Below are 13,234 nucleotides of genomic sequence, written 5' to 3' on the forward strand. Positions count from 1 at the left end.
TTTGGTCTTGGAGTACAAAATGAAGCAAGGCAAAGGCTAACAGAGATTTTACAAGAGAACTCACTCATCATAGCAAGCACACACTTCCAACAACCCAAGAGACAGCTCTACACATGGACATCACCAGATGATCGATATAAAAGTCAGACTGATTATATTCTTTGCAAGCAAAGGTGGATAACCTCTATACACTCAGTAGAAACGAGACCATGAGCTGACTGTGGCTTACATCATGAACCCCTTATTTCCAAATTCAGACTTAAAATGAAAAAAAAAATAGATTCAAGGGATTAGATCTGATACACAGAATGCCTGAAGAAATATGGACAGAGGTTCATAGCATTGTACAGGTGGCGGTTATCAAAACCATCCTCAAGAAAAAGAAATGCAAAGAGGCAAGATGGGTGTCTGAGGAGGCCTTACAAATAGCTGAGAAAAGAAGAGAAGTGAAAGGCAAAGGAGAAAGGGAATGATATTCACATGTGAATAGCAAAGAGAGATAAGAAAGTCTTCCTAAGTGATGAATGCAAAGAAATAGAAAAAATCAATAGATTGGGAAAGACTAGAGATCTCTTCAAGAAAATTAGAGATACCAAGGGAACATATCATGCAAAGATGGGTACAATAAACTACATAAATGGTATGGATGAAAGAGAAGCAGAAGGTATTAAGATGAGGTGGCAAGAATACACTGAAAAACCTATAAGAAAGAGTTTTTCATGACCCAGATAACCACGATGGTGTGATCACTCACCTAGAGCCAGACATCCTGGAGTCCGAAGTCAACTGGGCCTTAGGAAGCATCACTATGAATGAAGCTAGTGGAATTGATGAAATTCCACCTGAACTATTTCAAATCCTAAAAGATGATGCTGTGAAAGTGGTGCACTCAATATGACAGAAAATTTAGAAAACACAACAGTGGCCACAGGACTGGAAAAGGCCAGTTTTCATTTGTATCCCAATGAAAGGCAGTGCCAACAAATGTTCATACTACCACACAATTGCACTCATTTCACATCCTAGCAAAGCAACGCTCAAAATTCTCCAAGCTAGGCTTCAACAGTACATGAACTGAGAACTTCCAGGTGTTCAAGAAGGATTTAGAAAAGGCAGAGGACCCGTAGATCAAATTGCCAACATCTGATGGATCATAGAAAAAGCAAGAGAATTCCAGAAAAACATCTGCTTCATTGACTGATACACTAAAACCTCTGACTGTGCGGATCACAACAAACTGGAAAATTCTTCAAGAGATGGGAATAACAGACCACCTTACCTGCCTTCTGAGAAACCTGCATGCAGGTCAGGAAGCAACAGTTAGAACTGGGCATGGAACAACAGACTGGTTTCAAATTGGGAAGGAGTACATCATGTTGTCATGTACATGTATGTTGTCACCCTGCTTATTTAAGTTATATGCAGAGTACATCTTGCTAAATGCCAGTCTGGATGAAGCACAAGCTGGAATCAAAATTTCTGGGAGAAATATCAATAACCTCACATATGCAGATGATAACATCCTTATAGCAGAAACTATAGAGAAGAAGAACTAAAGAGCCTCTTGATGAAGGTGAAAGAAGATAGTGAGAAAGATGGCTTAAAAACATTCAGAAAACAAAGATCACTTCATGGCAAATAGATGGGGAAACAATGGGAACGGTGACAGGCTTTCTTTTCCTGGGTTCCAAAATCACTGCAGATGGTGACTGCAGCCATGAAATTAAAAGACATTTGTTCCTTGGAAGAAAAGTTATGCCCAACCTAGACAACATATTAAAAAGCAGAGACATTACTTTGCCAATAAAGGTCCGTATAGTCAAAGGTATTTTTTTTTCCAGTAGTCATGTATGGATGAGAGTTGGAACAGAAAGAAGGCTGAACACCAAATAATTGATGCTTCTGAGCTGTGGTGTTGAAGAAGAATCTTGAGAGTCCCTTGGACTGCAAGGAGATCAAACCAATCAATCCTAAAGGAAATGAACCCTGAATATTCATTGGAAGGACTAATGCTGAAACTAAAGCTTCAGTATCGGCCACCTGATTCGAAGAACCAACTCATTAGAAAAGACCATGATGCTTGGAAAGATTGAAGGCAAGAGGTGAAGGGGACGACAGAGGAACAGGTGGTTGTTTGGCATCACCTACTCAATGGACATGATTTTGAACAAGCTCCTGGAGATTGTGATGGACATGGATGCCTGGTGTAGTGCAGTCGATGGGGTCGCAAAGAGTCAGACGCGATTGAGTGACTGAACAGCAAGAACTTCTTTTATGATTTAATAATATTCCAAATACATACAGATATATAAACAGCTATATTAGTACTTGCCTATATCACATTTCTTATCCATTTGTCTAACAACAGACACAGGTTGTTTCCATGTCCTGACTCTTATGAATAACGCTGCAAGGAGCTCAGGGTTTAAATGTCCCTTTGATATAGCAATCGCATTTCTGGAATTGCTGGATCACATGACAGCTCTACTTTTAACATTTTTAAGTTGTTAAATTTTAGGGCATTTTATTATATGAAAACAAGTAACAAAATGTTCCATGAGTACTTCTTTCTCCTTTTTTTTTGTTTGTTTTGGTTTTTACATTGCTGAAATGATTTTTAATTTGTTCAGATATGTTTCTTTCTTTTTAAAATTAATTTTTATAGGAGTACCGTTGTTTACAATGTTGTGTTAATTTCTGCTGTCAAGTAAGGTGAATCAGCTATATATATATATACTCTCTTTTTTGGATTTCTTTCCCATTTAGATTACGATAGAGCAGTGAGTAGGGTTCCCTGAGTGATAGAGTAGATTCTCATGAGTTATTTAGTTCATACATGGCATCAATAGTGTGTATCAATCCCAATCTCCCAATTCATCCCACTTCACCTGTCTCCCTTTTATAACCATATGTCCATTCTGTTCATCTATGTCTCTATTTCTCTTTGCAAATAAGTTCATCTGTATCATTTTTCTTTTCCTCTTTCTGACTTACTTCACTCTGTCTCTAGGTCTGTCCACATCTCTGCAAATATCACAATTTTATTCCTTTGTATGGTTGAGTACTTTTCCATTGTATATATGTACCCCAACTGCGTTATCCATCCTTCTGATTAGGGACCTTTAGGTTGCTTCTGTGTTCTGGCTATTGTAAATGGTACTTTAATGAACATTGGGGTGCATGTATCTTTTTGAATTATAGTTTTATGTTGAGCACCTTTTCTTGTGTTTTTTGGCCATTTCTATGTCTTTGGAGAAATATCTATTTAATCCTTCCTCTCATTTTTTCATTGGGTTATTTGTTTTTAGATATTGAAGCTGCATGAACTGTTTGTATGTTTTGGATATTAATCCCTTGTCAGTTGCTTCATTTGTAAACATTTTTCTCCCATTCTAATGGTTGTCTTTTTGTCTTGTTTATGGTTTTGTTTGCTGTGCAAAAGCTTTCTAGTTTAATTAGGTCCCATTTGTTTATTTTTGTTTTTATTTTCATTACTCTAAGAGTTGGGTCAAAAAAAATCTTGCTAAGATTTATGTCAAAGGGTATTCTGCCTGTGTTTTCCTCTAAGAGTTTTATAGTGACTAGCTTTACATTTAGGTCATTTATCCATTTTATTTTTGTATTAGTGTTCTAATTTTATTCTTTTACACATAGCTGTACAATTATTCTAGCAACACTTATTGAAGAGACTGTCTTTTCTCCATTGTATATTCTTGCCTTCTTTATCATAAATTTGGTATTCATAGGTAAGTGGGTTTAGCTCTAGGTTTTCCTTCCTGTTACATTGATCTATATTCCGTATTTTGTGCCAGTACCATATTATCTTAATGACTGTAGCTTTGTAATATAGTCTAAAGGCAGAGGAGTCTGATTCCTCCAGCTATATATATATTTTTTTTTTCTCAAAATTGCTTTGGGTATTCAAAGGCTCTTGTGTTTCCATACAAGTTGTAAAAATTTTTATTTTAATTCTGTGAAAATTTTCCTTGGTGATTTGATATGGGATGTATTGAATCTGTATATTATGCGTACTATAGTCATTTTGACAATATTGATTATTCCAATCCATGGACATTGATTTCTTTCATCAGTATCTTATAGTTTTTTGAGTGCATATTTTTTGCCTCCTTAGGTTGGGTTATGCCTAGGTATCTTATTACTTTTGTTACAATAGTAAATGGAATAGTTTCCTTAATTTCTCTTTTTGGTCTTTCATTGTTAGTGTATAGGAATGTAATGTATTTCTGTTTATTAATTTGTATAAATCTTGTAAATTTAACAATTTCATTGACTAGTTCTTCTAGCTTTCTGGCAGCATATTTAGGATTATCTATGTATAGTATCACGTCATCTGCAGACAGTGACAGTTTTACTTTTCCTTTCCAATTTGTTGTTAGTTTATTTCTCTGATTGCTGTGGCAGGGATTTCCAAAACTATCTTGAATAAAAGCAGCAAGAGTCAACATCCTTATCTTATTTCTGATCTTAGAGGATATGCTTTTAATTTTTCACCATGGAGAGTGATGTTTGTTCTTTTTTTTTTTTTAATAACCTTTATTATGTTGACACAGGTTCCCTCTATTCCCACTTTCTGGAGAGTTTTTATCATAAATGGGTGTTGAATTTTGTCAAAAGCATTTTCTGCATTTGCTGAGATCATATTGTTTTTATTCTTTCTAAAAAATTTATTTATATATTTATTTGGCTGTGCTAGGTCTTAGTTGCAGCTTGCAGGATCTTCCATTTTTGTAGTGGTGTGTGGGATCTTTAGTTGTGGCAAGTGAACTTTTAGTTTTGGCATTTGGTATCTAATTCCCTAACCAGAGATCAAACCTAGACCCCTTGCATTGGTAGTGAAGAGTCTTAGCCACTGGACAGCCAGGGAAGTCTCTGCTGTTATATTTTAATTTGGTAATATGGTGTATCACATTGATTGATTTGTGTATACTGAAGACTCCTTGAATCCCTGGGGTAAATCCCACTTAATCATGGTATGTGCACAATCCTTTTAATGTGTTGTTGGATTATGTTTATTAGTGTTTGGTTCATTTTTGCATCTATGTTCATCAGCGATATTGACCTGTAATTTTCTTGCATATGATTTTTTTTTTTTTGGGGGGGTGGGGTCTGCTTTGGGAATAAGGGTGATAGTGGCTTCATAGAATGAGGTTGAGAGTATTTCTCCTGCAATGTTTTGGAAGACTTTGAGAAGGATAGATGTTAGCTTTTCTCTAAATGTTTCATAGAATTTGCCGGTGAAGCCATCTGGTCCTAGCTTTTTGTTTGCTGGAAGATTTTTAATCACAATTTCTGTTTCATTACTTGTGATTGGTCTGTTCATATTTTCTCTTTCTTTCTGGTTCATTCTTAAAAGATTGTATATTTATAAGAATTTGTTCATTTCTTCCATGTTGTCCAACTTTTTGGCATATAACTGCTTGCAGTATTTCTTTATATTTCTGTGATATTAGTTATTACTTCTACCTTTTCATTTATAATTTTATTGATTTGAGTCTTCTATTTTTTCTGTGATAAATGTGGCTAATGGTTTATCAATTTTGCTTATCTTCTCAAAGAACTAGCTTTTATTTTCATTGATCTTTGCTATTGTTTTCTTCATTTCTATTCCATTTATTTCACCTCTTATCTTGATGATTTCTTCCTTTCTACTTTGTGTTTTGTTTGTTCTTCTTTCTCTAGTTGTTTTAGTTGTAAGTTTGGATTGTTTATTTAAGATTTTTCTTGTTTCTTGAAGTGAGAATGAATTGCTATATGCTGCCCTATTAGAAGTGCTTTTGCTGCATCCCATAGGTTTTGGGTTGTTGTGTTTTCATTATCATTTGTTTCTAGGTATTTTTTTAATTTCTTCTTTGATTTATTCAGTGATCTATTTGTTTTTTAGTAGCATGTAGTTTAGATTCTATGTGTTTGCATTTTTATAGTTTTTTTTTTTTTTACACAAATTTTTGTAATACTTTATGCAAAGTCCTTTCAAGTTGAATGTCCATTTTCTCAGTTTCTGTTTTTGGCAAAATGTTAATTATTTCCAGTGGAATCAAAACCTCCTGAACCCCCCTCAGCATTATTTAAAATTTGAAATTCCTCTATTTCTGGGCAAACTATCTATTCACAAATGAGCTGTGCAATTCAATCACCTTTCTTTTTCAAACTTTTATATGCCAAAGTTAAGCATTACAACACCAACATTTCCTCCATAAACTTCATCTACAATACCATCTCCCACATCTGTGGAATATTTTGTAGCTTAGCCTAAATGGGGAGCTACTCTTCCATAGCACCCAGAAGGAAGAACTGTCTGAATGTTGGTTTTAATAAGGCCTTTCTCCACTGGTGGTACTGTGTAACCATAGGCACTATACTGATCATAGCCCACAGACTGTGTGGACCCTTTGGTGGGGTGGTACTGTGTTCTGAGAGCCGGGTCAAATGCTACACTCTGCTGAAGTCTGAGCCCATTTGCTGGGGAAGATGAATTGGGTCTCTTGAGAACAGGGAATTTTAGGGAAGATTGTGAGCTCAATTTCAGAGCAGGGGAACAAGGAAGCAGAATGAACCCAGCACACAAGATCTAAACTTCCCATGAATCCTCCCTCTCTCTAATTGATTTCTGATCTCATAGCATTGTGGTCAGAAAAGATGCTTGATTCCATTTTACCTTTCTTAAATTTGCTGAGGTTTGAGTTGTAATCCAAGATGTAATCTATCCTGAAGAATGTTCCCTGTGCAGTTGAGAAGAAATTATATTCTGCTGCTTTCAGATGGAAGGTTCTATAAATATAAATTAAGTCTATCTGGTCTGTTGTGTCATTTAAGGATTGTGTTTCCTTATTAATTTTCAGTCTGAGTGTTCTGTCCATTGGTGTGAGTTAAATGTTAAAGTCCTTGAGCATTGTATTACTGCTGATTTCCCCTTTTGTGGATGTTAATATTTAACATTTTAATATTTTTTCTTTGTACTTGAGTTTTGTTATTGTGATTAATATATGTCTTTACATGCTTCTCCTTGGGTTTATTCTGTGTGGGATTCTCTGTGCTTTTTGGACTTGTTTAGCTATTTCCATTCCTGTGTTAGGGAATTTTTCAACTATAATATATTCAAATATTTTCTTAGACTCTTTCTCTTCTTTTGGGACCCTTATAAATGAAAAGCTGGTATGATTAACATTGTCCCAGAGTTCTCTGAGATTTTCCTCTTACCTTTGCATTTTTTTCTCTTTGTTCTGCTTTGTGGCAGTTATTTCTACCATCCTGATTTCTATCTTACATATATATATATATATAATATATATATATATATATATTATATATATATATATATATATTCTTTTTCTGCTTCAGTTATTCCAGTGTATTTTTCATTTCAGTTATTGTGTTTTTCATCATTGCTTGTTCTTTAGTTCTACATTCTTGTTAGACGTCTCTGTATGTTCTCAATTCATGGCTCTATTCTGTTTCTAAGATCTTAAATCACCCATTTCCAGGTAGGTTGCCTGTATGCTCTTCATTTATTTGGTCTTGTGGATTTTTACCTTGCTTCATTGTCTGTTGGATGCTTCTCTGTCGCCTGACTTTGTCTGTCTTACTGTGCTTGTGTCTCCTTTCTTCAGGCAACTGTGTCATATTTCCTCTTGCTCCTTGCTGGGTGAAGTTGGCCCAGGGACTTGTGTAGGTTTCTTTGTGTAGGGACCAGTGGGTGGAGCTAAATCTTGTCCCTCTCATGGACAAGGCTGAATCAGGTGGTATGTTTTGGGGTGTCTGTGAGCTCAGTGCAATTTTAGGCAGTCTGTCTTCTAATGGACAAGGCTGTGTTCCTGTCTTGCTAGTTAGTTATCAGGGCACCCAGCACAGGATCCTGAAGGCAGTTAGGTGAGCTGGATCTTGATGTAGCAATGGAGATCTCCAGAACTCATGTTGATCAATATTCCCTGGAACTGAGGATTCTCTTGTGTTCCAGCATCTTGGGATTCAGAACTATTACCACAGAATCTCAGGCCCAACAACTGGCCTGGGAATTGAGGCCCTGAAACCTGTGCAACATGTCCAGGAGGAAAATAAGAAAAAAAAAAAAAAAAAAAAAGCAAGACAAATGATGAAAGCCAAACCAAAGAAAAGGAAATTAGAAAAAAAAAAAAAAAAGAGAGAGAGAGAGAGAACAAAAATCAAGAGAACAACTTAAGAAGCAAATGAACCCAAACACAAAAACAATAAAATCAAAACCGACAAAAGCATAAACAACATAAACAGAAAGCAAACTCAAAAAACCAAAAGAAAATATTAAACAAACACACAATAATGTAAAAAGTGAAACAGAACAAAAACACAAGACAACAACAACAAAAAGTAACAAGAGAAAAGTAAACAAAATGTATTGAAAATTAAACGAAAAACAAAAGCAAACCAAAAAGAAATTAAAAAAAAGGTAAGAAAAAGCAAAAAGAAACAACAGAGCAAAATTAAACAGAAAACAAAAAGAAAGAAGAGGAAAAAATGCTAGTAACAGTATTTTCCCCTGGGCCTTCACTATCTCCGTTCTTGCTTCCATAATGAGCTATAGTCAACCCCTGCCTCCTCAGGTGCTCCTCCAATGTCTCTAGGTAGGTCTCTGGACCAACTGTAGGCATTGTACGGACAGATCATGTTCTGACTTGGCCCAACTCCTGTGTATACCTGCCCCCAAATTCCACCACTGTGAAAGCTAGACTGGTCTCAGTTTTGGAAGCACTCCTTGTCCTTTAACATGTTCCACAGATGCAGTTTACTTAACAGATCATGAAGATTTAATCTGCTGCTTGCAAAACTGCTTGAAGAGATCTCCATTTCTCCTCAGTTACACAAACCCTGGGGCTCAGCTTTGGTTTGACACCATCTGCATGTGGGGTATATTCCCCACCCAGGCAAGAAGCAAAATAAGTAAAATAAGCAACTAATTGAGTCTCTCAAGATGATTAGGGCACTTATTTGCACAGGCCAGGAATATATAAAGTGGCCACAACTGGGACCTTCCATGTGGTAGAGAATCCACCTGCAATGCAGGAGACCTGGTTTTGATCCCTGGGTTGGCGAGATCCCCTAGAGAAAAGAAAGGCTACCTACTCCAGTATTCTGGCCTGGAGAATTCCATGGACTGTATAGTCCATGGGGTTGCAAAGAGTCAGACACGATTGACCAACTTTCACTTTCACTTTTCAACTGGGACATGTGTGAAGCAGCTGTGGCAGAGACAAGTAGGAAGATGCAGCAGACTGAGACACACTCACCTTAGTGGGAACCCCTCCCAGTGCCCGTGGAAGCAGGGCTTGTGGGTGGGGAAGGGGGTTGCAGTGGTAGTTCTGCCCCTTGCACACCACTCATCAATGGTGCCTTATTTCCTAGGCAGACGACATTTCCTCTAGGAACGTCCCTGGCCATGGAGCCCCTCACTCCTGTCCATTCAAGTTTTCTCTGTGAAACCAATAGAACATCTCCCTGGATATGCTCTCCTAATCCCATGCTTTAGCACTCAGTTCCCGCAGGCATTGGCAGATTCCTGTCTCAGGCTGGAGCACCCAGGGGTGATTCTAAAAGAGTGTTTTTGGTGGCAGTGCTCAGGACCCCAGAGCCAACATGAGGAGAGGAGGCTTTGGTTTGAGGGGTGGGCAAGACTGTTCAGGTCAGAGTCCTTCCCATTGTCAGTGGGTGGGGAAGGGGTTTGCAATGATGACCATATCGCTTTCACATCACTCAGCAATGTTATCCTGGTTCTGTAGTGTCTCATGCTCCTTCAGAAAATTCTCTGGTTGTATAGTTCCTTAGTCCTGCCCCTTCACAGAAAGTAGCTGCCCCTACCCAGGGTCTATACTCCAAACCTCACTTTTCAGGACCTGGCCTCCCAATACACCTGGAGACACACAACTCCAGGAGGGGTGTGCAGGGCAATGACATGGATCATGCTCACAGTTCTTACTTTGTCTTGCCTTCCACAGACTGGTTGCTGTGTTCCCCTCCAGTCCTCCAAAGGTCCCTTTCTTCTCCAGCTGATGTCCCTACTGTGAATGTGCTTTCCTGAGTGTGGGAAACTTGCCTCATCTTCAGTTCCCTACAACGGGAGCTGGTCCCTTCCCATTTCCTATTTTTTTCTTCCTTTTTGTCCTTCTATTGTCCTACCCAGTTGCATGGGGATTCATCTTGTCCTTTTAGGTGTCTGAGTCTTCTGCTAGTGTTCAGCAGGTGCTTTGTGACAATTGTTAATTTTTAGATGTAGTCTTGGTGTACCTGTGAAGAAAGGTGTATTCCACATTCTCCTATTCCACCATCTTGACTTATTCCCCTCCTATTTTTAATTTTTTGAGGAGTCTACATACTGTTTTACATAATGACTCTATCAGTTTACATTTTCACCAATAGTCTCTGTTCAGTTCAGTCCAGTTCCTTTCAGTCGCTCAGTCATGTCTGACTCTTTGCGACCCCATGGACTGCCACACGCCAGGCCTATCTGTCCATTACCAACTCCTGGAGTTTACTCAGATTCATGTCCATTGAGTTGGTGATGCCATCCAACCATCTCAATCTCTGTTGTCCCTTTCTCCTCCCACCTTCAACCTTTCCCAGCATTAGGGTCTGTTCTTCCTATCAGGTGGCCAAAGAATTGAAACTTCAGCTTCAGCATCAGTCCTTACAAAGAATATTCAGGACTGATTTCCTTTAGGATGGACTGGTTGGATCTCCTTGCTGTCCAAGGGACTCTCAAAAGTCTTCTCCAACACCACAATTCTAAAGCATCAATTCTTCGGCGCTCAGCTTTCTTTATGGTCCAAATCTCACATCTGTACATGACTATTGGAAAAACCATAGCTTTGACTAGACGGACCTTTATTTGAAAAGTAATGTCTCTGCTTTTTAATATGCTGTCTAGGTTGGTCAGTTTTTCTTCCAAAGAACAAGCTTCTTTTAATTTCATGGCTGCAGTCACTGTCTCCAGTGATATTGGAATCCAAAAAAACTAAAGTCTCTCACTGTTTCCCCATCTATTTGTGATGAAATGGTGGGACTGGATGCCATGATCTTACTTTTCTGAATGTTGAGTGTTAAGCCAACTTTTTCACTCTCCTCTTTAGCTTTCATCAAGAGGCTCTTTAGTTCTTCTTCACTTTCTGTGATAAGGGTGGTGTCACCTGCATATCTGAGGTTATTGATGTTTCTCCAGGCAATACTGATTCCAACTTGTGCTTCATCCAGTCTAACATTTCTCATGATATACTCTGCATATAAGTTAAATACACAGGGTGACAATATAGAGCCTTGACGTATTCCTTTCCCAATTTGGAACCAGTCTGCCGGTCCATGTCCAGTTCTAACTTTTGCTTCCTGAACTGCATACAGGTTTCTCAAGAGTCAGGTCAGGTGGTTTGGTATGCCCATCTCTTTCAGAATTTTGCACAGCTTATTGTGATCCACACAGTCAAAGGCTTTGGCATAGTCAATAAAGTAGAAATAGATGTTTTTCTGGAACTCTCTTGCTTTTTCAATGATCCAGCTGATGTTGGCAATTTGATCTCTGGTTTCTCTGCCTTTTCTAAATCCAGGTTGAACATTTGGAAGTTCATGGTTTGTGAATTGTTGAAGCCTGGCTTGGAGAATTTTGAGCATTACTTAACTAGCATGTGAGTTAAGTGCAATTGTGTGAGAATGATGCTTCCTAAGGCCCACTTGACTTTGCCTTCCAGGTTGTCTGGCTCTATTGGAGTGATCACAGAATTGTGATTATCTGGGTCGTGAAGATCTTTTTTGTATAGTTCTTCTGTGTATTCTTGCCACCTCTTCTTAATATCTTCTGCTTCTGTTAGGTCCATACCATTTCTGTCCTTTATTGTGCTCATCTTTGCATGAAAACTTCCCTTGGTATCTCTAATTTTTGAGGAGATCTCTAATCTTTCCCATTCTACTATTTTCCTCTATTTCTTTGCATTGATCACTGAGGAAGGCTTTCTTATTTCTTCTTACTATTCTTTGGAACTCTGCATTCAATTGGGTATATATTTTCATTCCTCTTTTGCCTTTTGCTTCTCTTCTTTTCATAGCTATTTGTAAAGCCTCCTTAGACAACCATTTTGCCTTTTGCATTTCTCATTCTTGGGGATGGTCTTGATCTCCTGTAAAATGTCATGAACCTCCGTCCATAGTTCTTCAGGCACTCTGTCTATCAGATCTAATCTCTTGAGTCTATTTGTTACTTCCACTGTATAGTTGTAAGGGATTTGATTTAGGTCATACCTTAATGATCTAGTGGTTTTCCCTGCTTTCTTCAATTTAAGTCTGAATTTGGCAATAAGGAGTTCCCTTTTCTCCACATCTATGCCAGCAGTTTCTGTCTCTTGCTTTCTTTATAACAGAAATCATAAGAATTATGAGATGCTATTTCATTAGGATTTTCATTTGCTTTTTCCTGACGACTAGTGAGGCTGACCATCTTTTGCCTGGAGAAATATCAATAGCCTCAGATATGCAGATAACACCTCCATCATGGCAGAAAGTGAAGAGGAACTAAAGAACCTCTTGATGAAAGTGAAAGAAGAGAGTGAAAACGCTGGCTTAAAACTCAGCATTCATAAAACTGAGATCATGTCATCTGGTCCCATCACTTCATGGGAAATAGATGGGGAAACAGTGGAAACAGTGGCTGATTTTATTTTTTGGGGTTCCAAAATCACTGCAGATGGTGACCTCAGCCATGAAATTAAAAGACGCTTGCTCCTTGGAAGAAAAGCTATGACCAACCTAGACAGCATATTAAAATGCAGAGACATTACTTTGCCAATAAAGGTCTGTATAGTCAAAGGTATAGTTTTTCCAGTAGTCACGTATGGATGTGAGAAATGGACTCTAAAGAGAGCTGAGTGCTGAAGAATTGCTTCTGAGCTGTGGTGTTGGAGAAGCCTCTTGAGAATCCCGTGGATTGCAAAGAGATCAAACCAGTCAATCCAAAGGAAGTTAGTCCTGAATATTCATTTGAAGGACTGATGTTAAATCTGAAATTCCAATACTTTCGCCACCTGATGTGAGGAAATGACTCATTGGGAAAGACCCTGATGCTGGGAAAGATTGAAGGCTTGAGGAGAAGAGGATGACAGAGGATGAGATGGTTGTTCGGCATCACTGGCTCAATGAACATTGAGTTTGAACAAGCTCTGGGAGTTGGTGATGGACCAGGAAATCTGGAATGCTGCAGTCCATGGGG

At 38.2% G+C, this 13,234-nt stretch overlaps 1 pseudogene; it reads right to left on the bottom strand.

Moving 5' to 3' along the window:
• Positions 1-6,036: 6,036 nt before the first annotated feature.
• LOC136148008 (deoxyuridine 5'-triphosphate nucleotidohydrolase pseudogene) overlaps positions 6,037-13,234 on the bottom strand; it is a 69,834-nt pseudogene continuing 62,636 nt past the window's right edge.

Source organism: Muntiacus reevesi, chromosome 16 (genome assembly GCF_963930625.1).
Source record: "Muntiacus reevesi chromosome 16, mMunRee1.1, whole genome shotgun sequence".
NCBI lineage: Eukaryota > Metazoa > Chordata > Mammalia > Artiodactyla > Cervidae > Muntiacus > Muntiacus reevesi.